Here is a 24,140-nt window from a genome sequence, read left to right on the forward strand (position 1 = left end):
ATCCTATATATGGTAGAAGGAAGGCTCTACTTACAGTGAGCTGTACACAGGGGTGAAAGTAAGTTAAAGGACTTACTGGTATGCCAGAGTCCTGAGCAGGGGGCGTGGCCTCAACCGGAAGGGGCAGGGCCTTAAATCCCCAGGCCCTTTAAATCACTGAGGAGCCCTGGGGACTCCTGGCTGCCACTGATACCCCGGGGTTCTGGCAGAGCTTTAAAGGGCTTGGGGCTCCACTGTGGTAGCGGCTGCTGGAGCCCCAAGCCCTTTAACTCCCTGGCTGAGCCCTGCTGCCCAAGCCCTGGGGTAGTGGCGGTTTGGCTCCGTTGGGGATTTAAAGGGCCTCGGGGCTCCAGCCGCCGCTACCGCCCTGGCCCTTTAAATCGCCTCCGGAGCCCCACCGCTACCCTAGGGCTTTGGCAGCAGGTCTCCAGAGGGAATTTAAAGGCCCGGGGTGGTAGCGGTGGCTGGAGCCCTGGGGCCCTTTAAATCCCTGCCAGAACCCCGCCACTGCTACCCCAGGGCTAAGGGCAGCAGGGTTCCTGCGGGCATTTAAAGGGCTCAGGCAGCCACGACTGCCCCAGCCCTTTAAATCCCCTCCAGAGCCCCGCCGCTACCCTAGGCCTTTAAATTGCCGTCTGGGAAAGCTGGTTCCACTATGGCGCAACGGCTCTTGCTGGTACGCCGTACCGGCTTACTTTCACCTCTGGCTGTACATAATTTTTTAGCTGTTGACATTATTGTATTTCCACTGCCTATAGTGCCATCACTGAAAAATTCCTCCATTCATCCCTTGTTCTTTCCAAAAATCAGGGTTTAAAACGAAAAAAGCTTTAACGCATTCTGTCCTCTTGGAGGAGCTGAAGGACATATAAGCTGTTGAAGCTCTATCCCCTAAAACAGAATTCACCCAAAAACTGTGTGCAGGTCCTGCCTCTATAAAATCCCTCTCCTCTGCTGGAGCCGGAATCTTTCCGCTGAGTCACATCCTTCCCTTTTGTTGGTTCAGTAGCAGCTAATTTTTGACAGTATCAGTTGCAGCGCTGACCAATGCATTGGAGGAAAAATGCACCAGATACATCCCAAATGCATTCCACAAAACAAACCCTGCACAACCAACCACCTTGCAGAAAGTATGTATTTTGTGTGTAATGCATTGCACACACACATTTGCACAGATAAATCCTTTGCAGAGAGAAAGGAGTAACTATAGTAACACAGAGAATAAGGTGGGTTTCATGATAGAGTATTCTAGAATCCCAAATTCTTCATAAAAGAAAATCCCCAAAGTGGACCGGTCTTCAAAGACCTACCCACTCCTTGCTGGAAAAGTTATCCTGCTGACTTGACATGAACATCACAAACATTGCAACGCTACACCCACTTCAGATGAGAGGCGTGCACAGAGCAGGCTGCGAGCTCCCCCCTTGCTTAATATTGCATGCTTCCTGCTTATGTCTTCTGTGCTTCTTCAACCCAGCCCCCAACTCACTCATAGATAGAGACCTTGGTCTAATACATGCAATAATCATAGGGGTATTTAATATATAATTAATTAAAAATTAACTCCTTCCCCCCCCAGTTATGATACAGAACAGAGATGGGAACCAGGTGCAAAAGCAACGCACGGAAGGGAGGTGAAGGACGACCTATTTTGCATAACCCCGCCCTTCCTGAAGAATTACTGGTCCCTCCTGCACGCTATGCGGGGTGCCGGGGCCAGGGAGGAGCGGCGATTTGCATAGTAACGCCCCTCGTGAATAATTAACCAGACCCCTCCTGGTCCGCGCGCGGCTCACCTCCAGTGCATTACACACACACACACAGAGGCTGGGAGAGCGCGTGCGCCCTCGCTCGCGCAAGGGCGAGAGAGGGAGGGAGGCGTAGCTTGAGCTTCCTTCCTCACTCCCCCGACCCCTCCCCAAGCCGAGCGCGCGAGCCCAGAAGGGAGCCGGCGCTCGCTCTCTCGCGCGCGACTCGGGGGCGAGTTGGCTGCGCGGACGCGCGCCGGGCGGGCGCGAGGCCAGAGGCGCGAGGCGCAAAGGGGCTGCTGCTCCCTCCTTTGGGACACCGCGCGCGCGCGTGCCCGCCCGCCCCCTCGCGCTCTGCGGGGAGGGGATCCGGAGGAGGGGGGGGGTGAGCCTCGGGGTGTTTTATAATTTGGGGGGGGGGAGCTGAGGTAACCGCTGCGGTGGAGCGCGAGAGCCGGTGAGGGGTAAGAACAGCCACCCTGTTCCCGGCCCGCCGCCCCGGCAGGGAAGGCTCCCGGGGGCCGTCGGGGATGTGGTGAGAGGGAGGTGCCCGGACTCGGAGAGCAGCCTCACATCGGAGCCCGCGCTCCGCCGCCCCAGGTAAGGGCAGCGAATCCTGAGGGGGAGGCGCCGGGGCCAGGCGGGGAGGAGGGGGGGGTCTGTGTGTGTGTGTGTGGGGGGGGATTAGGCGGTGTGTGTCGATGGGAGTGGGGGGGGGGAAGAGGTGCGTGGGCATCGTCGGAGGCGGGAGGGGTGCGGGGACTTGGCGGCGTAGCCATTGGGGTGGGTGTGTGTCGCGATGTTCTGTGACATATCGGGCTCTGTGTGGCGACATTGGTATTGATGTGTGACTGGAAATCGCGTCAATCACCCCCTCCCCCCACCGGGTGGGGGGGGAAAGGCTGTGCAGCACATGGGTGGGGGAGGAGGTTGGCGGTGCTCCCGGCGTTTTTGAGGGGGACCGGCTTAGCAGCGCAGAGAGCGGGGCAATGGCAAAGACACGGGCTGATATGGCTGAGCCTGGGCCAGTCATGCTGGGGGTGCGTTGATAGCTGGGTTGAAACGATATTGACAAGGACCGCATTGTTCGCACCTATGGGAGTGACGCTACTGGCGACCAGATCCATCAGTGAGCCCGTGGGGGTGGGTAAATGGTACACGCACACAGAGTTGTATTAATAGGGACTGGTTCAAAAATACCTTTATAGCGTGGTATTGACAGCGAATTGATCACATGGGGGCTGGATCCCTTCTACCAGTGTAAAGAGGGACTGTCAATTCCACAGATACTGCACCTCTTGTATGGAGACTGGCTCAATATGTTATGAGGACCAGTAGTACCAGTTCTGACAAATAGATGGCTACTGGATCAGTGATATCAATTTGTAATCAATAATTTGAAGCTTTACATTAATAATTAGTGGTTATTTATATATTTAAGTAGTGTAGTAAGTGTTAGGCTAATAAGATTAATTTACTAAAATGGTATCAATAAGAACATTTTTTTCAATTAAAATATCAACTAAATATCCTTAAAACAACAGATGGAATGGGTATAAGGTTGGTCTGTAATGATATACATTTATTTTAAAGGCTGATAGGTTTAAACATAATGATACAATGAGAGAAACCTCCCCTTAAGCAAGGAGGAAAAATAAAGACAAAGGGAAAAAAAGTGGCTGTCAGAAGATGGTGTATTTTATTTCCAGAGACTTTGCTGCTGCAGAGAGAATTCACATTAAAACAACATACACAAAAAAGCTGTTACTTGTGTGCTATGCAAGGAAAACAAAGGTTAAATATCTTCCTTTCCTACCCTTCCAACAGTGTGAATAAAGATAAAAAGTATGGAGCAAATTGAGAAATACAGCAGAATTTTTTTTTATTACTGATGTTCTTGGGTTGATTGTTGGAGGCTAAAATGTAAAAAGAAATGAGATATGAGACAGTTTCTATTACATGTTTGTTTTACCAGGGAAAAAGAGGGTCTAACACCCATTTCTGAGTGGAAGTTCAGGAAGAAATGTAATATGGTAATCTAGCTGTGAGGGAACTGTATGTTTGTGTCTTTTTACACAGGTAAAAATAACTAGTATAAGGAAAATGAAACAAAATATGCTGACCAAATATTTTTGATCTGGTGGAGTTCAGTAATAGGAGCTGAAATGGTTAATTAATACTCTTTGGGAAGTGGAACATAGATATGTGTCTGTTCAGTGTATTGTAGCAAGGATGAAATTGAGTGAGGGGGAGAACAAGAACATGGAAAGATGTCCATGGAATCCTGCTTGCAGCATTTCCCAGGTGGAGCCTGGAACGATGGATCTGAAGCACTAGAGTTCGGATGAAAAATGAAAGGAAAACCATAAATCTTCAAAAAAAAAATCTCCTAAAGTGAAAATGTAAAGACAAGCGAATAAAATGAGTGCATTTTGCCAAGAACATCTGTTTTTAAGAGAATTGCCAGTTATATCCACACTAAAATTTCTTACTAGAGTGACAAAAGACACCACACCACTGTGTGTGTGTGTGTATATAAAATGAAATGTAAGATTTATAGGCAAGTCAATTATAAAGCTGTTTTATATTGGCTGTTGTGGTTTGGAATAATCAGAATCCCAATATATGGCAAATTTTGGGCTTGTGAATGAGGGTTTCTGGAAAGAGTGGAGTGGTAATGCCTGAGTAAAGGGTCCTTGAGCTATCTTATTTGCTGTAGATAGGGTGTCTTGGGGGCTGGTGACAAGCACACTATGCAGTACTCTACTCTTTATTGCTGCTCCTGAAAGAGCCTCAGTAAATAATACTGCATTTGCTTCCCTTACTACCAGACACCAAAGGCAACATATACGCAAGAAGCTATACACACTCCCAAAACTTGTCATCCACACTCCACGTAGCGCTCAGAGGAGTGCTGTAGCCTGCTCTTCAGGGTGCAAGGAAGGTTAGAATTTTGCGTGTAAAAAATTAATTTAATATTACTACTTTCCTGTACAATGTTCTATATATGATAATGAAGTTGAGTTAATACAGTGCTTAGAAAATAAATGCAATACCTTTAGTGACTGCTTGGCTTTCCCTCTATAGCCATTCCTATCTGCCTTTTTGCCTTCCATATTTTGCATTTGCTACCACTAGAACTCATGACATTGTCTTTTTAAGTGATTGATGTACTGTGAACCAGGTTACAATGGATCTCATATTTCTGTAAATGAGTATTAAATACACCCAATTAGAGCCTTTTAAAGTTTCAGGAAATAAGTGTGTATAGCTTTTGAATAATGAGCCATACACATTACTGTGGCTAAAGGTCCGTCAATATGTCCACTATATTCAATGAAGTTTTTCTAAAGTAAGGTCTCTATTCTGCAAAAACTTACAAACATATTTAACGTTGTGTGTGCAAATACGTCCATTAAAGTCAACGCGACTACTTGTGTGTTTAAAAGCAGCAGTTTTCCACCTGTGGTTCGTGGACCCCTGGGGGTCCGCAGACTATGCATAAGATTTCCAAAGGGGTCTGCATGTGCATTTGAAATTTTTTAGGGGTCTGAAAATGAAAAAAGGTTGCTTTTAAATCCCTCAAAGGGTGTAAGTGTTGTTTTTTCTTTTGCAAAACAGGTTTTGGGTTTAAATTTTCAGAGTAATACAGGAGGAGTTAACTGTGTGACTTTTATTAGCATCAAAGAGAGCTGAGTGGCTAAATCCATTCCCAAAAAGAAAAGGAGTACTTGTGGCACCTTAGAGACTAACAGTCCATTCCTAAAGCTTTGAAAATGTATCCTTAAGTATCACCTTAATGTGTGCGGTAACCTGCCTTTCCATAACAGTGTGTATTGCTTATGCTCAGTGTGGTATCCAGAATACTCAAACTCCACAGTGTTACTGATACTATGGTTTATAACCATTATGATAAAATTTATCATTTTTCCCGAGATTGTGTCCCATCTTTTGATGTTTTTATTTAAAAAAAAGGAATGTATAAAAACTTCTTTAAAAGTGCTATTTAAAGGCCTAAGAGCAACATAGTCATGCCAGGCCAGGTGTTGAATCATTGAAGTCAGTGGGAGCAAGATTGAGCCCACAGAGCTAGGTTCTGTCTTTTGCAAATTATTAGGCTTTCATCTTGCAAACACGGAAATGCTTCAGATATGTGTGTAGACTCACGGAAGTCAATATGTAAAATTAACTACTTATGTAAATGTTTGCAGGATTGGGGCCTTATAAAATAGGTTGTGAAGCCGTAGCATATTATGAACTTGTTAGAGCTTGTTTAAAAAGTTTATAAAATAATCACATCATATGGAGCTGTCCTGGTCTTTTTCCTTTTGTGATCTTTTAATAAAATTTGTTTTGTTTTTTTGGTTTAAAAAAAAAAAAACCACCCCAAATCAACCACTTTAAATATGAAATCTACATTGGATTCATATGAAGGAAGAGGGAGAAATGAGAGGAACCCCATGCAGAACCCCATTGAATACAGTGGGACTCCATGTGTGTACATTCTTACACAATGATCTGATTTCAGGACCAGGATCTTATGTCTCAATTTTGTTGATTACTCCTGGGGGGTCTTCTGCACCAAAAAATTAAAAATTTTGCGCGCAATATTTTAAAATTCTGCATATTTTATTTGTCAAAATAATACAAGATACTCATGCAAGATTCAATTATTTTGGTAATGTATTTCAAAATACCTGTCAGCAAGTATGTCTGTAACAATATGGAGGACAAAAAAATTAGGAAATGTTTTTTGACAAATAGATTCCTTACTAGTCATATTACTACAGAACTTTGAGTAATAATTAATTTAAACTACAATACAGAAACGTATTTCCTGCATTCCTCAGAAGCAGTTCAAAGGCTTGGGCGAATCAGGCATAATGGAGGAGCTGAGGAAAAGGGAAGTAATTGTGGTGAAGGAGCATGGATGTGAACTTGGAGAGTTATTGGATGTGGGTTGGAGAAGTATGGAACAGTTTTTTTTTTTTTTTTTTTGACTGACCCCTAGACTCTCACATTCAGTCAGGCACATCTGCCACTATCCCCTTGTGTCCCTGCACCCTCAATCCCATTCAGCCCCTGCCCCAGACTGTCCCCTCCACACTAGCTCTTTTGAACCCCAGTCTATGACCCTCAGCAGCCTCATGTGCCCTACATTGTCTGTCCATCTGTATGCCATGCCACATCCCCTGGCCTCCTGGGCAGGGTGCTGTGAGGAACGCAGCCTCTTCTCTTCCCTATCCACAGCTGGGGCTGCTTCCAACCAGGAATGGCTGCTCTCTGTTCTGGTGCCACAGCAGCTGCTGGTGGGTGAAAGACATAACTGCAGCACTTCTCTGGATGAATGTATTTTCTGCGGAGAAAATTTTTTTTCTGTGTGGGACATGAACTCTGCGCATGTGCAGTAGTACAGAATTCACCCAGGCGTAACTGGCTTATAAGCCAGAGGAGAATCCAATTTGCTCTTCTAGAGCTATATTAGACATATAATTCTAATGGAAGAACAGTGCTGGTTTTACTGGGTCTTGTGACAAATTTCTGTGTGTTCAAGCGATACTATGAAGTTATTTTTTTTAAAATAAAGAAATCTTTAATTTTTAAAACCTCTTGTTCGCAATACCTTTTTAGAAGACTTATAGTTTAAAATACTTCACTAGCTACTTTGGCTTTCTATTTGGCCAGCATTTATTATTGCATGTTTCTAATGCAGCTTGAAATAAACATGTTTCTTTTTATGCTGGTAGACAAACACTGAATATAGTGTGTTTTTAAAATCAAATTTTAATGTATAAATCTTTAAGAAAACAGACTTTATAGTCTTGCACTCTCCTCAATAATGGTATAAAAATAAAATTAAATACCTCTAATTTAGAAGCCACTTGGTTTTTGTGCCACATTTGAGAGAGTGCATAATTTCAGTGGAATGAATATTCCACTCCTAGGAATATAGTCGACTACTATAGATTCAGCAGAATGTACTGGTTTTGTGTATGTTCTACATAAAGCAAGCCTTTGTTTAAAATCCACCACCACAGTAAGACATTTGATATTAAAAAGGATATTTTGGCTCTTGAAGAGAGAGGGATTTCCTACCAGATAGGCTATATTTTGGCCCTTAAACATTTGACAGTGCCTCCCCTCCTCCCTCTTTTTCCCTGCTACTTGTTGGCAAGGCTCTGAAAATTCAGAAGCATCGTTTTACCAAATGAGTAGCAACCGCAAGCAGTGACCTGTAGGTCCTGATCTTGCCTAGATGTACGCACCTACTTAACTTTTAAGCACATGAGTAATCCTGTTGAGTTCAGTGGGACTGCTCATGTGCACATAGTTATGTACATGCATACATCTTGGGACCTTAGTTCTGAATAGGAATGATATTGTGTGAGCTAATGGCTGGGGAATTATGTAATAGAGTAGTATACGTTCTCAAATTGATAAAAGTAATGAAAAAATATAAGATGAATCATGCTTGTTGACGTTCCAGTTATTACTATCCAGTAGTTGTCACTTATTCACTGTTTATGGGAAGGACACATTTTTGGCTGAAAGACTGTGGTTTAGAGTAGACTAGTGGTATTGTGGTGTCAGGGCTGAAGTTAAAATTGATAGTCAATGTTGAGTTGAAAGGGTGTTTTATAGTACAATCCTTTATTCATAATTTCTAAGATTGGGAGTAATTTGTTACACACTGCTATTCTGTTCATATTTAATAAGGAATAATTAGATAAAATGGCATAAATCCAAAACTAGGGTCCAATCCTGGAAGCTCTGGTTTATGTGAATAATCTGTATTTTACACCACAAGTAGTCCCATTGTTGTAAACTAATTTCATATCAACTATCAAAGAACCATTTGATTAGGATTTTTGATTATGTTGGGTCATATTAGAGCTACTATATTAGCTCTTTCTGTTGATGCCAGTTTATAACTGTAAGAGCAAATAATGTGTATCTTCTCTTTGAATTGTCCTCCAAGCGAGTGGAAGGGTGGATGCAAACTTCCTTCCTACTCTATCTTCAAGTTCTGTAGGGCTGAAATGAGGAATAGTAGTGACATCCTAAATCTGTGTTCTCTCCCCCCGCCAGTAGAAGACAAAATTATGAAAACTCTATGAAGTGAACTTAATGGAGTATTTCTTCCTCCCAGATTTCTGTGAAAGGGGGCAGTATGGTCCTCAGTCATTAGTGAAAATTAGTGAGTTTCTGTTGTAGCGCTTCTGCAACTTTAGCATTGCTGTGAAGTTTTTATGTTGAGGTATATAGGTTACTCAGAGCATTCTGGTGAATGGTTGGTCAAAAGAATCTGCCGTATTTATCCATAGAAGAAGAGAGGCCCAGGCTTCTGCTGCAGTGTGGGTGAGCTACATAGATACTGCAGCCTGGAGAGGTTTAGGGACCTGGAATAAGACAAGCCAAGACAAAAGGAGTTGTTTTCTCCAATAGCTCAGTGGAGGATCACAGAAAAAATCCTTGTGGAATTTCAAGGACAAAAAATGTTGTTTTTAAAAACTGAACTTCGGTATATTGTGAGAGGGATGCTTCAGACCACAGAAACTGCCTGTACGCAGCCAGGTTAATCGCAGTGAAAGAAGTGCAGAGACAATGGTAAGTTAAAAATCACAGCTGGTCCTCCCCCCCACCTCCAAATTGTGGAACAACTTGGGCTTGGGCTGCCAGTTCAATGTTTTCAGGCAGCTTTTTACACTATTGAGTGGTTTCAGAGTGTTGTAGTTACAGGGCTGGCATCATAACGTTCTTATTTTTAACAAACAAGAATGCCTGAGCAAAAATGTGTACCTTTCCAGGAAACATTCACTTTTAAATTCTTTTTTTACTGTTTGCATTTCCCAGTCTCTATTTTCAAGTCCACATCGGGGGTGGATGCGGGGACACAAAGGTGCTGGTATACATCTGCCATTGGTGGATACGTGCTGCTACCCAGGGCTTGTAATAACTTTTGCACTGGTTCATAGAATAGAAGTCCTTTCCACTCCTATATTAATAAACATTAAATTGGAGCCAGAAACTTACTAGACTCTGGGGCAGCTTCAGCCTTTTTTGTTTCTGCTGCTATTTCCACAGTGAGCCATTCCTCGGGGTGGCATCCAAAAGCTCTTCCGAGTACAGCCTCAGGACATGCTGCAGTTGCTCCTGCAGCAAAACCTTCTCTGCAACCAGAGTCATAGAATCATCATCATGCCAAACCAGCTTGATTTCCTTCTTTGACAGGGTAACTGATCTGGTGGATGGGGGAATGCGGTGGACATAATATGTCTGAACTTCACCAATGCTTTTGACACAGTCCCACATGACATTCTAGAGAAATGCGGGCTCGACAGAACTACCATTAAGTGAATACACAGTTGGTTAAACAACTGCAAACAAAGAGCAATCCGACATCATTCCATTAATTGTTAGAGGGAGTTCTCAAGGGGTTCCACAAGGATCTGTTCTCAGTGTGGTGGTATTTAACGTAGAATCATAGAACTGGAAGGGGCCTTGAGAGGTCATCTAGCCCACTCCCCTGCACTCGTGTCAGGACTAATTATCTGGACCATTCCTGACAGGTGTTTGTTTAGTCTGCTCTTAAAAGTCTCCAGTGATGAAGATTCAACAACCTCTGTAGGCAATTTATTCCAGTGCTTAACCACCCTGGTTTTTCCTAATGTCCAACCTAAACCTCAGTTTAAACCCATTGCTGCAATTTAAACCCATTGCTTCTTGTCCTATCCTCAGAGGTTAAGAAAAACAATTCTTCTTCCTCCTCCTTGTAACAACATTTTACATACTTGAAAACTGTTATCATGTCCCCTCTCAGTCTTCTTGTTTACAGACTAAACAAACTCAATTTTTTTCAGTCTTCCCTCATAGGTCTTGTTTTCTAGACCTTTAGTCATTTTTGTTGCTCTTTTCTGGACTCTCTCCAATTTGTCCACATCCTTCCTGAAATGTGGCACCCAGAAGTGCATACAGTGCTCCAGTTGAGGCCTAATCAGTGCAGAGTAGAGCAGAAGAATTACTTCTCGTGCTTGCTTACAACACTCCTGCTAATACATCCCAGAATGATATTAGCTTTTTTTGCAACAGCATTATACTATTGACTCATATTTTGCTCATGGTCCATTATGACCCCCAGATCCCTTTTCGCAGTACTCCTTCCTAGGCAGTCATTTCCCATTTTGTATGTGTGCAGCTGATTAATCCTTCCTAAGTGGAGTACTTTGCATTTGCCCTTATTGAATTTCATCCTATTTACTTCAGACCATTTCTCCAGTTTATCCAGATCATTTTGAATTTTAATCCTATCCTCCAAAGCACTTGCAACCCCTTCCAGCTTGGTGTCGTCTGCAAACTTTATAAGTGTGCTGTTATCTAAATCATTGATGAAGATATTGAACAGAACCGGACCCAGAACTGATCCCTGCGGGACCCACTTGTTATGCCCTTCCACCAAGACTGTGAACCACCGATAACTACTCTGGGAACGGTTTTCCAACCAGTTTTGCATCCACCTTATAGTAGCTCCATCTAGGTTGAATTTCCCTAGTTTGTTTATGTGAACGTCATGTGAGACAGTATCAAAAGCCTTACTAAAGTCAAGATATACCACATCTACCGCTTTCCCCCATCTACAGTCTTGTTACCGTGTCAAAGAAAGCTATCCGCTTCATTTGATAAGATTGGTTTTTTACAAATCTATGCTGACTGTTACTTATCACCTTATTATCTTCTGTATGTTTGAAAATTGACTGCTTAATTATTTGTGCCATTATCTTTCTGGGTACAGAAGTTAAGCTGACTGGTCTGTAATTCCCTGGGTTGTCTTTATTTCCCTTTTTATATATGGGCACTATATTTGCTCCCTTCCAGTTTTCTCGAATCTCTCCCGTCTTCCATGATTTCTCAAAGATAGTTGCTAATGGCTCAGTCAGCTCCTTGAGTATTTTAGGATGCATTTCATCAGGCCCTGGTGACTTGAAGACATGTAACTTGTCCAAGTTTGGTCACCTGCCCCCTATGAACCTAGTTTAAAGCCCTCCTCACTAGGTTAGCCAGTGTTTGTCCAAATATGCTCTTCTCCTTCCTCGATAGGTGGACGCCATCTCTGCTTAGCAGTCCTTCTTCCTGGAACAGCATCCTGTGGTCAATGAAGCCGAAGCCCTCCTGGCGATACCATCGTCTCAGCCAGGCATTCACCTCCAGGAATTGATTAAATGATCTGGATGTAGATATAGAGAGCATGCTTATCAAGTTTGCAGATGACACAAAGCTGGGGGGGGGGGGTTGTTGCCAATACTTTGGAGGGTAGAGCTAAAATTCAGAGGGATCTTGATAAATTGTAGAACTGGGCTACAGACAACTAAATGAAATTCAGCAAACACAACAGTAAGGTGCCACACTTAGGGAAGAAAAACCAAATGTACAATGCAGAATGGGGGAAAACTGGCTTGGAAGGAGCACTGCTGAGAAGGATCTGAGAGTTGTGGTAGATCACAACCTTAATATGAGTCATCAATGCGATGCTGTTGCAAAAAAAAGCAAATGCAGTTTTAGGTTGCATTAACAAAGGCATATCATGCAAGTCATGGGAGGTGATAGTACTGCTCTACTCGGCACTAGTTAGGACTCAACTGGAGTACTGTGTCCTAGTTTGGTTACCAATGTATAGAAAGGATGTAGAAAAACTGGAAAGGATCCAGAGGCAAGAACAAAGATGATCAAAGGGGTGGAATACAAGCCATATGAGCAAAGGCTGAAGGAAATGGGAATGTTTAGTTTGGAAAAGAGGAAAGTAAGGTGGGATATGATAGCGGTCTTCAGATACTTGAAAGGCTGCCATAGAAAAGATGGAGAAAAGATGTTCTCTTTTGCCACAGGGGGCAGGACAAGAAGCAGTGAGTTCAAACTACAGCATAGCTGATTTAGAATAAATCTCAGGGAAGACTTCCTAACTGTAAGAACAGTAGGACAGTGGAACATAGGTAGTTGTGGAAGTTTCTTCATTGGAGGTTTTCAGAAGGAGGCTGGATAGCTATCTGTCTTCGATGGTTTAGACACAACAGATCCTGCATCTTGGCAGGGGGTTAGACTGGGTGACCCTTGTGGTCCCTTCTAACCTTATGATTCTGTGAAAAATGAACAGCTGCCATATGAGGAGAGATTCAAAAGACTGGGACTCTTCAACTTGGAAAAGAGACGACTAAGGGGGTATGATAGGGGGATATGATAGTCTATAAAATCATGACAGGTGTGGAGAAAGTGAATAAGGATGTGTTATTTACCCCTTCACATAACCCAAGAATCAGGGTCACCTCTTGAAATTAATAGGCAGCACATTTAAAATGAACAAAAAGAAGTACTACTTCACACAGTGCCTCGTCTGCCTGTGGAACTTGTTGTCAGAGGATGTTGTGTAATGTACGGAATCGTATGGCACATGCAGTTATGCTATGCATGTTTTTACAACTGTGTAATTCTGCTTAAGAATTTGTAGTGCATTTTTCAAAGAGCAGTATAGTCTAATGTTCGTATTTCTAATTTATCAAATAGGGTCTACTTTTTTGTTCATTTTTGTTAATATCTTTCATTTAGAATATTCTTATGATCAGAGGGGAATATTGATATTAGAAAATTGGGAGGCCCTCTCTCCATAGTTCTGATTTAATAGGGTATACATTTATTTTATTTTTTTCTCCTGTTCAATGAGGCAGACATGCCCCCTCCTATTATAAGTGTTTCATTAAGATGTCAGAATCTACCATCTTAGCTTTCAAAACATGATCTGGTTTGAGAAACCCAGCTTCAAATAGTTATTAGTCTAAGGGTATGTCTACATTAAAAATGCTATTGCCACAGCGCTATAGTGTAGACATTTAGTAGGTATTCTTCCATTGCTGTAGTTAATCCACCTCTGCAAGAGGGGTTAGATATTAGAAGAATTCTTCTGTTAACCTAGCAGTGTCCACAGCGAGGTTTAGGTTGGCTTAATTACGTTGCATAGGGCGTGAAATTTTTCTCAGCCCTGAGCAATGTAGTTAAGATGACATAACTTTGTGCTGTAGACCAGCTCTGAGATATGTAGTCTCACAGTTGGAGTACTAGAGAGTGGTTGAAATCTGCATAAGCAGTTTCTCCTTGGTAACAACATTTAGATAATCTTTGGTCTTTTGTTGCGGCATCTCTGGAGCTTTTTTGTCTTCAGGAGTGGGAATTTATTAGAAGTGGTGCCCTTAGAGTAGGAAAAATTATATGGCTGTAATTTTTGTTCTTTGAAGGTTTAAGTTTTAATAGAGTCACACTTGCCCAGCCACCTCCTCTGCAGAGATGGGATAAATGTTTGCATTTGTAAATGCTATATTTCTTGTGGTTGGGAGGAAAAAGAACACTCCATGCTGACAGCAGTTAGCGGAGGTAGAATATACCATCTGCCCATGTGTGGGTAGTAACTGCCTCCAAAACTCTAATGATGTAGGAGTTCTTATCAGTTGTATGGTGGGATCACAGGCCAAACAATGAGGATCTGTTACAGTATACAATTTCAGAGAACAATAACCCAGGTAAGTAGTTTTCTCAGCTCTTGAATATTTTTAGAAACACCAGGACATATGGTTAATAATCTGTAAAATAAATGACATTTTAAAGTGAATGTGAGTGAAAGACTGAAGGATAAATGAAGCCAGTTTTCACTTATCCAGGATGCCTGCTGGAATTGTTTCTAGACTATTTTATGAACTTTAGCAATAGCTTTCTAATACAAATCTCAGCTACTTTATGTCACACAACATCGAAATTGAGGAAGTATTTCAAGGAAAACAAAAGTGGTTATTTCTACTTACATTTGGAAAGATATTTAAATATATATAACTGTCCTAAATTCTAGAGACTATTCTATCTTAGTTAACAAGAAGTTTGTTTATTAAGGGCTCAATTATGACACTATAATTTAAATCCAAGCAAGGGGCAGCTCACTATTACAAGTTACAGTCTCCTTCATGGTTTCCCATGACTCCAGGAAGGGCATATGCTGTAATAGGTTTATACCTCAGTTCAGGGTACACTTACCAATGCATTGACATAGCCAAGGATCCTTCGCTCCCCACCTATCTACCTGAATGAGAGGAGGAACATAGTAGCCCTGTGAAGCGTGGAAGCGTCTTCCCCCACATCCACTGTATGCTTGTACATTGTGCAGGATGGGACACAATATGTCCCTAAATAAGGATTATTAAAATTATACTATCAACTTAAACTCAAAGTAAAAATGGAAAATTGGATGTTAAAAAATTCACAAATGGGCAAGAGGCACTCCAGGGCAATTATGGAGCTTGACATTACTTGAAATGTAGACAGTTTTAAAAATGAGTTAAAAATAATGTCAGCACTATACCTGCCCTGTAGTCCCCCTTGCCAATTTTATTTTTTTTGTTGCAGTCACATTTTCTGTTTTTATTTAAATAGGTTAAAAATAACAGGTGGGAAGTATGAACTTCTGCCTCTTGCTGCCTGTTACCAATCTTTGCATTATGTAATCATCTTTTACAGTTTAAGTAATATTTTCCCTCCACTGTTTCTATGTGAAGGAACTATAAAATGGAACAGTTTCCAAAGTGCTGTTAAATGCACAAAGCAAACAAACTGGAAAAAAAAAAAAACCAGAGAACTGGTTTTGTTTCTCCAACTTTTCAGTTACAGGAATATTCGGTGTTACTTGTAACAAAAGGAGGTAAACAGAATTTCAGACAAAAGTTTCATTATTTAATTAAATTGACAGTGCCCTTTTAAAAACTTTTATCAATTTTTTTTAGATATTCCAGTGATCTATGATGTTGTATCTTCATAATTGTGCATAGTGCTGGTGTCCTTCAGAGAGAACTTTCATCTTTTTTGATTCTTCCCAGTAAGGATGTCTGATCTTGTATAATTTGAGACTCAAGGTGCAAAGTACCAAGCTTGATCTTTCTTTGGCAGTGTATATGCAATCAGTAGATTACCAGACTGACCATCTCTTTCAGTTACTTCAAAAACACACAAAAAATTAACAACAACAAAAAAAGTAAATGTTGACTTCCTAGGCTGGTATTGGCAATAATCTTGTTTAATTAAAATAGCCTTTACTTTCCAGAATTTCTTGAGAACACTGTTTTGTTTTCTCATTAGTAACATTTAAAAATGGAATGTAGCTGTAGAATTGAAAGTACATAGATGGTGTATTGTAAGAATTTGACAGCAAGCAGGGACTAGAAAGTATTTCTGTATATATGATGAATGTTTTGTTTTTAGAGAATGAATGCTTTTGAATAGCTAACTTTAAAATATTGTTCATAATGAACATTTGAAAGAAGATGGGGGTCTTGTGTTGAAATATAAGCATCTACTAATTATTTACTATAAAGATTATTGTGAACAGAGGGGAACAATTGTAACAGTTGTATGATTTTGCTGCATACACACTTGGATGCTCCTCCAGGACTCATTGAGAAAATTTATATTTATGACACTCAAGGCGCATTAAGATAGTCAGTCAGCTTTAGTGTTCCGCTCTTTTGCGACTATAATTAGAATGAAAAGCTCTAAGGACTCCATGCCCTTCTCACTTCTGCTGTAAACTAAAGACCTGATCCTGGAAATGCTTATGCACTTGCTTAACAGGTAGCAACTAACAGCAGAGTTTCTATGGGACTTTGTAGGTGTGGATTTGAGGGTGAGTTTTATCCTTTCTTTTTCCCTAGGAGTAGAAACTAGGGGGAGAAGATGACGACTATGGAGGGAGTGCTAGAAGTGACCCGAACAAGAGTAGATGAAGATGATCTGGTTCGAAAGTTGCAAAAATGTTAATAGAATATCTAAAAGTTGTTGCTTTCAAGATTTTTTTTTCTAGTTTCACTTTTTTGAAATATCTCTAGCAGAGAAGAAATGATGCAGATAGTTGATATTCCTAGATATATTACTAATGAAACTGAGTTTCCAGGAATACCCTTTTAAAGTAAGTCTTCGACATAAGTTTGAAAAAATTTACTTTTAGCTCAACTGCAATTATGTGTACCATTTTCAAGATGATGGATTGATTTATGTCTGATTATATTTAATGTTTTAAATTGCTGTAGTATTATACTTCATTTTTCTTTCTGACAACTCATCTTCCCTTCCTTCCATTGCCCCCAGTCTTGCTGTGTTCCAAGGAACCCCTGTCCCAGACTCACTCTTCCTCCCACTGCCGTTAGCCCTCTAAGCACCCAGTTCCTCAGAGTTCCTGCTCCTCAATACATTCCCTTGCCCTCACTGCTCAGCCCTTCTGTGACCACAACTCTCCACAGCATATGCTCTCCAGATTCATTTCTTCAGATTGCTTCCCTTCCCCACCCCATCTCCTCACTTACAGCTTGCCCTGTGGCTTCTCCCATCCCCTCCCTTGCAAAAACTTAATGGTGACTTCAGACCCTGTTGTAGCAGCAGATCGGCACATCTGACTCTCTTAATGTCTATGAATTTGGGAAGTTATTCTTCCTTAACATTGCTAAGATCACTGTTAAAGTTTTGCTCGAGTGTGTTTGAAGTTGGGGTGCAAATTACTTTTTCATATCTGTTAGAGGTGTAAGTGAAATCCTTATGGAGTGTTTGAGTGTATCGATTATGTTTATAGGTAATGTGAAAATGACAAGGAATACAGGAAATTTTCCTTCTTGTTTTGTGTTTTTTAAAGTTTAAGGGGTTTTTGGGAGGGAGGGGAGGGTGTTTTGATGCCACCTTAATTGCCATGACACAAAATCCTTTTTTGTTTTTAACAATCATCTTGTCTGACTTCCTGCATTACACAGGCCATGGAATTTCACTGAGTAATTCCTACCTCAAGTTCACGTTCGCTTAACTTGCCATTTAAAATGGTTCCTAGTTCATCATTGCACACAGATCCTATCTTTCCTGTAAATTTTCATGTGATGGCAAATTATGCATATTTTATATAATTGAAGCTGTAAGATAATGAATGTTAAGGGCTATTATGAAGAGGATGATGATCAGTTGTTCTCCATGTCCACTGAAGGTAAAATGAGAAGTAGTTTTCTTAATCTGCAGCAAAGGAGATTTAGGTTAAATATTAGGAAAAGACATAAAGATAGCTAAGTACTGAACAGGTTACCAAGAGTGGTTATGGAATCCCTGTCATCGGCAGATTTTAAGAACAGGGTAGACACAAATCTGTCATGATGGCATTAGGTATACTTGGTCATGCTTCATTGCAGGGGGGATGGATTAGACGACCCTTTGAGGTCCCTTTCAGCTGTACATTTCTATGGATTCTGTGATTCTACAGGTAACACAGTCAACTGTGCTTTGAGAAACTGTTAGCTCCTTTCTTAGGAGTTATGGAAAGCTGTGGTCAAATGATCTTTTTTCCTTGGAGCACACTAGTTTTTTTTTATAGTGAGTTCCTAAATTTTAAGCATGTTCACCCACTTGTTGGTGACTGCTTTTGTTAATCTCTTGTTTTCCACTGCTGGATGAAAAATGTTTTGTCCCCTAACGAATTATTGTACTTTTTCTTTGATCTAATTTGTCTTGCCAAGTGGCTTTCTAGGTCTAATAGACAACATAGCTTGTGTATACCTTTTCATGTGTTCTGGAACTTGAAGAATTTGATGACCAGAGGGTTGCATAAAGCTATTGCAGAACCAGTTGATTGCCCTGGGAGTCCTAATTTGGGGATCACTATGGTAGTAGTGGTAGGGTTTATAATATGGAGGGGAAGTGACAGTTGACAAAATCTGCATTACTTTACCTGGGGAAGTCTTGTAAGCTTGGAATGAGGAGGAATACAATGCCATTGACAGTTATACCCTTCTACCCTGTCTTCTACCCTTTTTCACGCTGTGAAGCCAAATACATATTAGGGCAGAGAATAATACTGTGGACATGGTACTCCTCCTTTTCATGCCTCTCCTCCTATTTGGCAGTATAGGGCTTTGGTATTCTCCAGCCACAATGCCAGATATGAGAGTATAGATCTTAATCAACCTGATATATATTATGCTCTGGGCATAAAATTCATGATTTAATATGGAAGACTTCATTTTAATTGCAGTGGAGAAAATTCAAAAACATTGTTGCGACAAAATATTTGCATTGTGACTATTACTTTAAGATACTACATCATAATGAAGACTTTTGCAAATTACAGTTGTTAACCTTTCTAAATGGCTTCAATTTTCTCAATGTTTCTTTATATTCTCACACCAGACATTTGAGTATGAAACAATTTACAACTATAAACTAAAAGATTAATTCACTTTTGACTTTTCTCTTTGGTCTAATATTTTACAACTTAATGTAGGAACATTTGCTTATGAAAAATGCTATATAAGTGCTGAATTTATAAGATTTAATAGTGATTAAATTATTAACTTTAGTAATCCAAAGGGACTTCACATATTTTATTAATAAAAAAAAACAAAGGAAATCAAATTGTGGAGCTATACCTGACTTCTTAAATACACTAGGATGAATAAATGCAAGACCAAATCTACTTGGTATGTGGGATGACAGGTATGGATGAAGTAGACCCAGCACTGGCTTACAGACTGAGATGGCCCTCAGTATGTGAAAGTAATGCTGTATTTAAAATAGCCTTTCATAAAGTCTTGTTCAGGGCAAAATAACTCCATTTTGTATTTCAGTTAGCCAGTCATCTAAACTTGAGCAGATAAAATTCTTTTAAATTTCTCTGTTATACAGCCATAGTTTGATGTCTGTAACATAACCACACAACAGTTATGACCATCTGGACTTGTTTCAAATAATTCAAACAGCTATCCAAGCCTAGCTGCCCCTCTGACTAAACCTTGCTTCTTAGTCACAATGGCAACTCTGTAACACCACACTTTTGTCCATGGCAAAAGCCGGTGGACTATAAGGTGGATAGAAAGCTGGCTAGATTGTTGGGCTCAACGGGTAGTGATCAATGACTCCATGTCTAGTTGGCAGCCGGTATCAAGTGGAGTGCCCCAAGGGTCGGTCCTGGGGCTGATTTTGTTCAATATCTTCATTAATGATCTGGAGGATGGCATGGATTGCACTCTCAGCAAGTTTGCAGATGACACTAAACTGGGAGGGAGAGGTAGATACGCTGGAGGGTAGGGATAGGATACAGAGGGCCTTCGACAAATTAGAGGATTGGGCCAAAAGAAATCTGATGAGGTTTAACAAGGACAAGTGCAGAGTCCTCCACTTAGGATGGAAGAATCCCATGCACCGCTACAGACTAGGGACCGAATGGCTAGGCAGCAGTTCTGCAGAAAAGGACCTAGGGGTTACAGTGGACGAGAAGCTGGATATGAGTCAACAGTCTGCCCTTGTTGCCAAAAAGGCTAAGGGCATCTTGGGCTGTATAAATAGGGGCATTGCCAGCAGATCGAGGGACTTGATCATTCCCCTCTATTCGACATTGGTGAGGCCTCATCTAGAGTACTGTGTCCAGTTTTGGGCCCCAAACTACAAGAAGGATGTGAAAAAATTGGAAAGAGTCCAGTGGAGGGCAACAAAAATGATTAGGGGACTGGAACACATGACTTATGAGGAGAGGCTGAGGGAACTGGGATTATTTAGTCTGCGGAAGAGAAGAATGAGGGGGGATTTGATAGCGGCTTTCAACTACCTGAAAGGGGCTTCCAAAGAGGATGGCTCTAGACTGTTCTCAGTGGTAGCAGATGACAGAACAAGGAGTAATGGTCTCAGGTTGCAGTGGGGGAGGTTTAGGTTGGATATTAGGAAAAACTTTTTGATTAGGTGAAGCACTGGAATGCGTTACCTAGGGAGGTGGTGGAACCTCCTTCCTTTGAGGTTTTTAAGGTCAGGCTTGACAAAGCCGTGGCTGGGATGATTTAGTTGGGGATTGGTCCTGCTTTGAGCAGGGGGTTGGACTAGATGACCTCCTGAGGTCCCTTCCAACCCTGATATTCTATGTTTCTATGTTATGGAGAGGGTTTGGTTCTTTTGACGTTCTGATTTGAAGATCCTCTACGACTGCCAATATTATGCAGTTGAAATCCCACATGTTTGATATGTGCTTTGTACAACTGTTTTCTCCAAGTGATAAAGTCTGAGTTTACTCTTCAACGTCATGTGCCTGTTGACATCTGATATTGGACTTCTTGCATCTGAAACCCTTCTACTAATAGACAATTATTTAATTTCTGATAAAACCCAAATGGGAAATAACGATAAATATTTTGTAAAATTATATTTACTATCCTCTTCTCTCAAATAAGAAATGATTTAAAGTAGTAATCTCTAATTTATGTATTTGATCTGTTTTCTTGAACTAAAGATTTGGTATTTTCACTTGGTTGAATTTTAAATAGGGCTGTCAAGCGATTAAAAAAAAATAATTGCGATTAATCATGCTGTTAAACAATAATAGAATACCATTTATTTAAATATTTTTGGATGTTTTCTACATTTTCAGATATATTGATTTTAATTACAACACCATACAAAGTATACAGTGCTCACTTTATATTTAGTTTTATTACAAATATTTGCACTGTAATAAACAAAAGAAATAGCATTTTTAATCACCTAATACAAATACTGTAGTGCATTCTCTTTATCATGAAAGTTGAACTTACAAATGTAGAATTATGTACAAAAAATAACTGCATTCAAAAATAAAACAATGGAAAACTTTAGAACGTATGTGTCCACTCAGTCCTATTTCTGATTCAGACAATTGCTCAGATGGACAAACAAGTTTATTTACATTTGCAGGAGATGGATTCCACCTGCTTCTTGTTTACAGTGTCACCTGAAAGTGAGAACAGGCGTTCGCGTGGCACTGTTGTAACCGGCGTCACAAGATATTTATGTCCCAGATATGCTAAAGATTGATATGTCCCTTCATGCTTCGGTCACCATTCCTGAGGATGTGTCCATGCTGATGACGGGTTTTGCTCGATAACAATCCAAAGCAGTGCGGACTGACATATGTTCATTTTCATCATCTGAGTCAGATGCCACCAGCAGAAGGCTTATTTTCCTTTTTGGTGGTTCGGGTTCTGTAGTTTCCGCATTGCAGTGTTGCTCTTTTAAGACTTCTGAAAGCATGCTCCACACCTCGTCCCTCTCAGATTTTGGAAGGCACTTCAGATTCTTAAACCTTGGGTTGAGTGCTGTAGCTGGCTTTAGAAATCTCACATTGGTACCTTCTTTGCGTTTTGTCAAATCTGTGGTGAAGGTGTTCTTAAAATGAACAACATGTGCTGGGTCATCACCTAAAACTGCTATAACGCAGTGGTTCTCAAACTTTAACAACCTGCAAACCCCTTTCACGAAAATATCAAATCTTGCGAACCCCGTCCTAAAAATAAATAAATCCAGGTATTTTCTCCCTTACCTGAGCATAAATTATAGAAGCAGTGATCTTGGAAATAATTTGATTTTTTTTATGACACGCTTATTACACGCTATTTAGCAATACATTATTAATTTTATTACATTATGAAAACGGCAACAATCTTCCAAGATTTCATTTTTGTCGCTCATATCACTTCGATTAAGCCTCCTTTATGTTTCATCAAGGAGTACCAGACGTGAAACAGCATGAAGATATTTAAGAAGCCAACTCAAATAAAGAATTCCTCCCGCAAGCATTTGGGTCTTGAGCAGTCCAGGCAAACAACACATGACTACAACAAAGCTTAAACTTGTTCTTCATTATAATTTTAAAAACAACACTAGCAGCCTATTTAATTTTAGAAAGCAAAAAATATCCACCTCCCTTTCCATTTCTCATAAGGAGTCTTCAAGTTTAAACCTCCTGAGTGTGATGGATGCACTTTCTTTGATCTGCATAGCTCTTGGAAGTCTGGAACCATTGGAGAAAGATAAAATCTCAGGTCTGGTTCAGCATTGAGTCTGCTTCTGTATTTGGTTTTCAGATATGCATATGAGGAAAATACTTTCTCACATAAGTATGGTGAAAATGGTAACAAAACTATAGTAGCTTTTTCTGCCAGCAGGGGATACTCGTTTCTTAAACTCAGCAAAAAGTTGATCAGTGACAGACTTCTGAAACTCCTTTTCAGTTCGTAATCAGAGGAGATCTCAATCAATTTCTCTTTTTCCTCAGTGCTCAATATCTGCATTGAGAAAGTGGTATCATCAAAGGGGTTGCGAATTGAGTCATTATTGCCTGACATAGCTGGAAAGTATTGCCTGAACGTTGTACAAAGTCCTTTTAGGTGTGCAGTTATATTTGGTTTTAGTGTACTGATCCAACCGAAGTTTATGTTCTGCCAGGAAGTCATGGTCATGGGGTTCGGGCTGCCGGCCCCCGAGCTTGGGATCCCTAGGGACGGTTCTGTCCGCCATTACAGAACTTTTTCTGAGAACCCCCTGATAAATTTTGCGAACCCCCAAGGGTTCATGAACCCCAGTTTGGGAACCACTGCTATAAAGTGAAGTATATGGCAAAATGCGGGTAAAACAGAGCAGTAGACATACAGTTCTCCTTCAAGGAGTTCAGTCAGAAATTTAATTAATGCATTATTTTTTTAATGGGGGTCAACAGCATGGAAGCATGTCCTGTGGAATAGTGGCTGAATTATGAAGGGGTATATGAATGTTTAGCATATCTGGCATATAAATACCTTGCAATGCTGGCTACAAAATTGCCACGCAAATGCCTGTTCTCACTTTCAGGTGACGTTGTAAATAAGCAGGCAGCATTATCTCCTGTAAATGTAAACAAACTCTTTTGTTTTTAGCGATTGGTTGAGTAAGAATTAGCACTGAGTGGACTTACAGGGTCTAAAGTTTTATATTGTTTTGTTTTGGAGTGTAGTTATATAACAAAAAAAAATTTGTATTTGTAAATTGCACTTCCATGATAGAGACTGCACTACAGTACTTGTATGAGGTGAATTGAAAAATACTATTTCTTTATCATTTTTACAATGCAAATATTTGTAATAAAAATAATATAAAGCAAGCACTGTACACTTGGTATTCTGTGTTGTAATTGAAATCAGTATATTTGAAAATGTAGAAAAACATCCGAAATATTTAATAAATTTCAGTTGGTATTCTGTTGTTTAACAGTGCAATTAAGTGTGATTACTTCTTTTAATCACTAATAATTTTTTGAGTTAATTGCGTGAGTTAACGGCGATTAATTGAAAGCCGTAATTTTAAATAAAGGAAACAAAGCAATATCTTCTGGAACAGACCATGAGGCCTACTTTGGCATTGGCACTAGTGCCAGATCGTCCACGCTCTGTCAACTGCTATTACAGTGGAGACTTTGGGCAGGCCCTTGGACTCCAACTTCTTGAAGGAGAGGTTGATCTTCCTTGCCTGCTGTTCCTTGCACAAGGAGCTGTAAAACTGATAGGATCCACT

At 40.6% G+C, this 24,140-nt stretch overlaps 1 protein-coding gene across 4 annotated transcripts in view; it reads left to right on the plus strand.

The window, feature by feature from the left end:
• Window positions 1–1,788: 1,788 nt before the first annotated feature.
• The window catches only part of TANC2 (tetratricopeptide repeat, ankyrin repeat and coiled-coil containing 2), a 675,729-nt gene continuing 653,377 nt past the window's right edge, over window positions 1,789–24,140 (plus strand). For all 4 annotated transcript variants that reach the window (XM_037886783.2, XM_037886784.2, XM_037886786.2 and 1 more), the window contains exon 1: window positions 1,789–2,348. The gene's annotated coding sequence lies outside the window, so the exon portion shown is untranslated. The remainder of the gene's footprint in view (window positions 2,349–24,140) is intronic.

This window comes from Chelonia mydas, chromosome 27 (genome assembly GCF_015237465.2).
Source record: "Chelonia mydas isolate rCheMyd1 chromosome 27, rCheMyd1.pri.v2, whole genome shotgun sequence".
Lineage (NCBI taxonomy): Eukaryota > Metazoa > Chordata > Testudines > Cheloniidae > Chelonia > Chelonia mydas.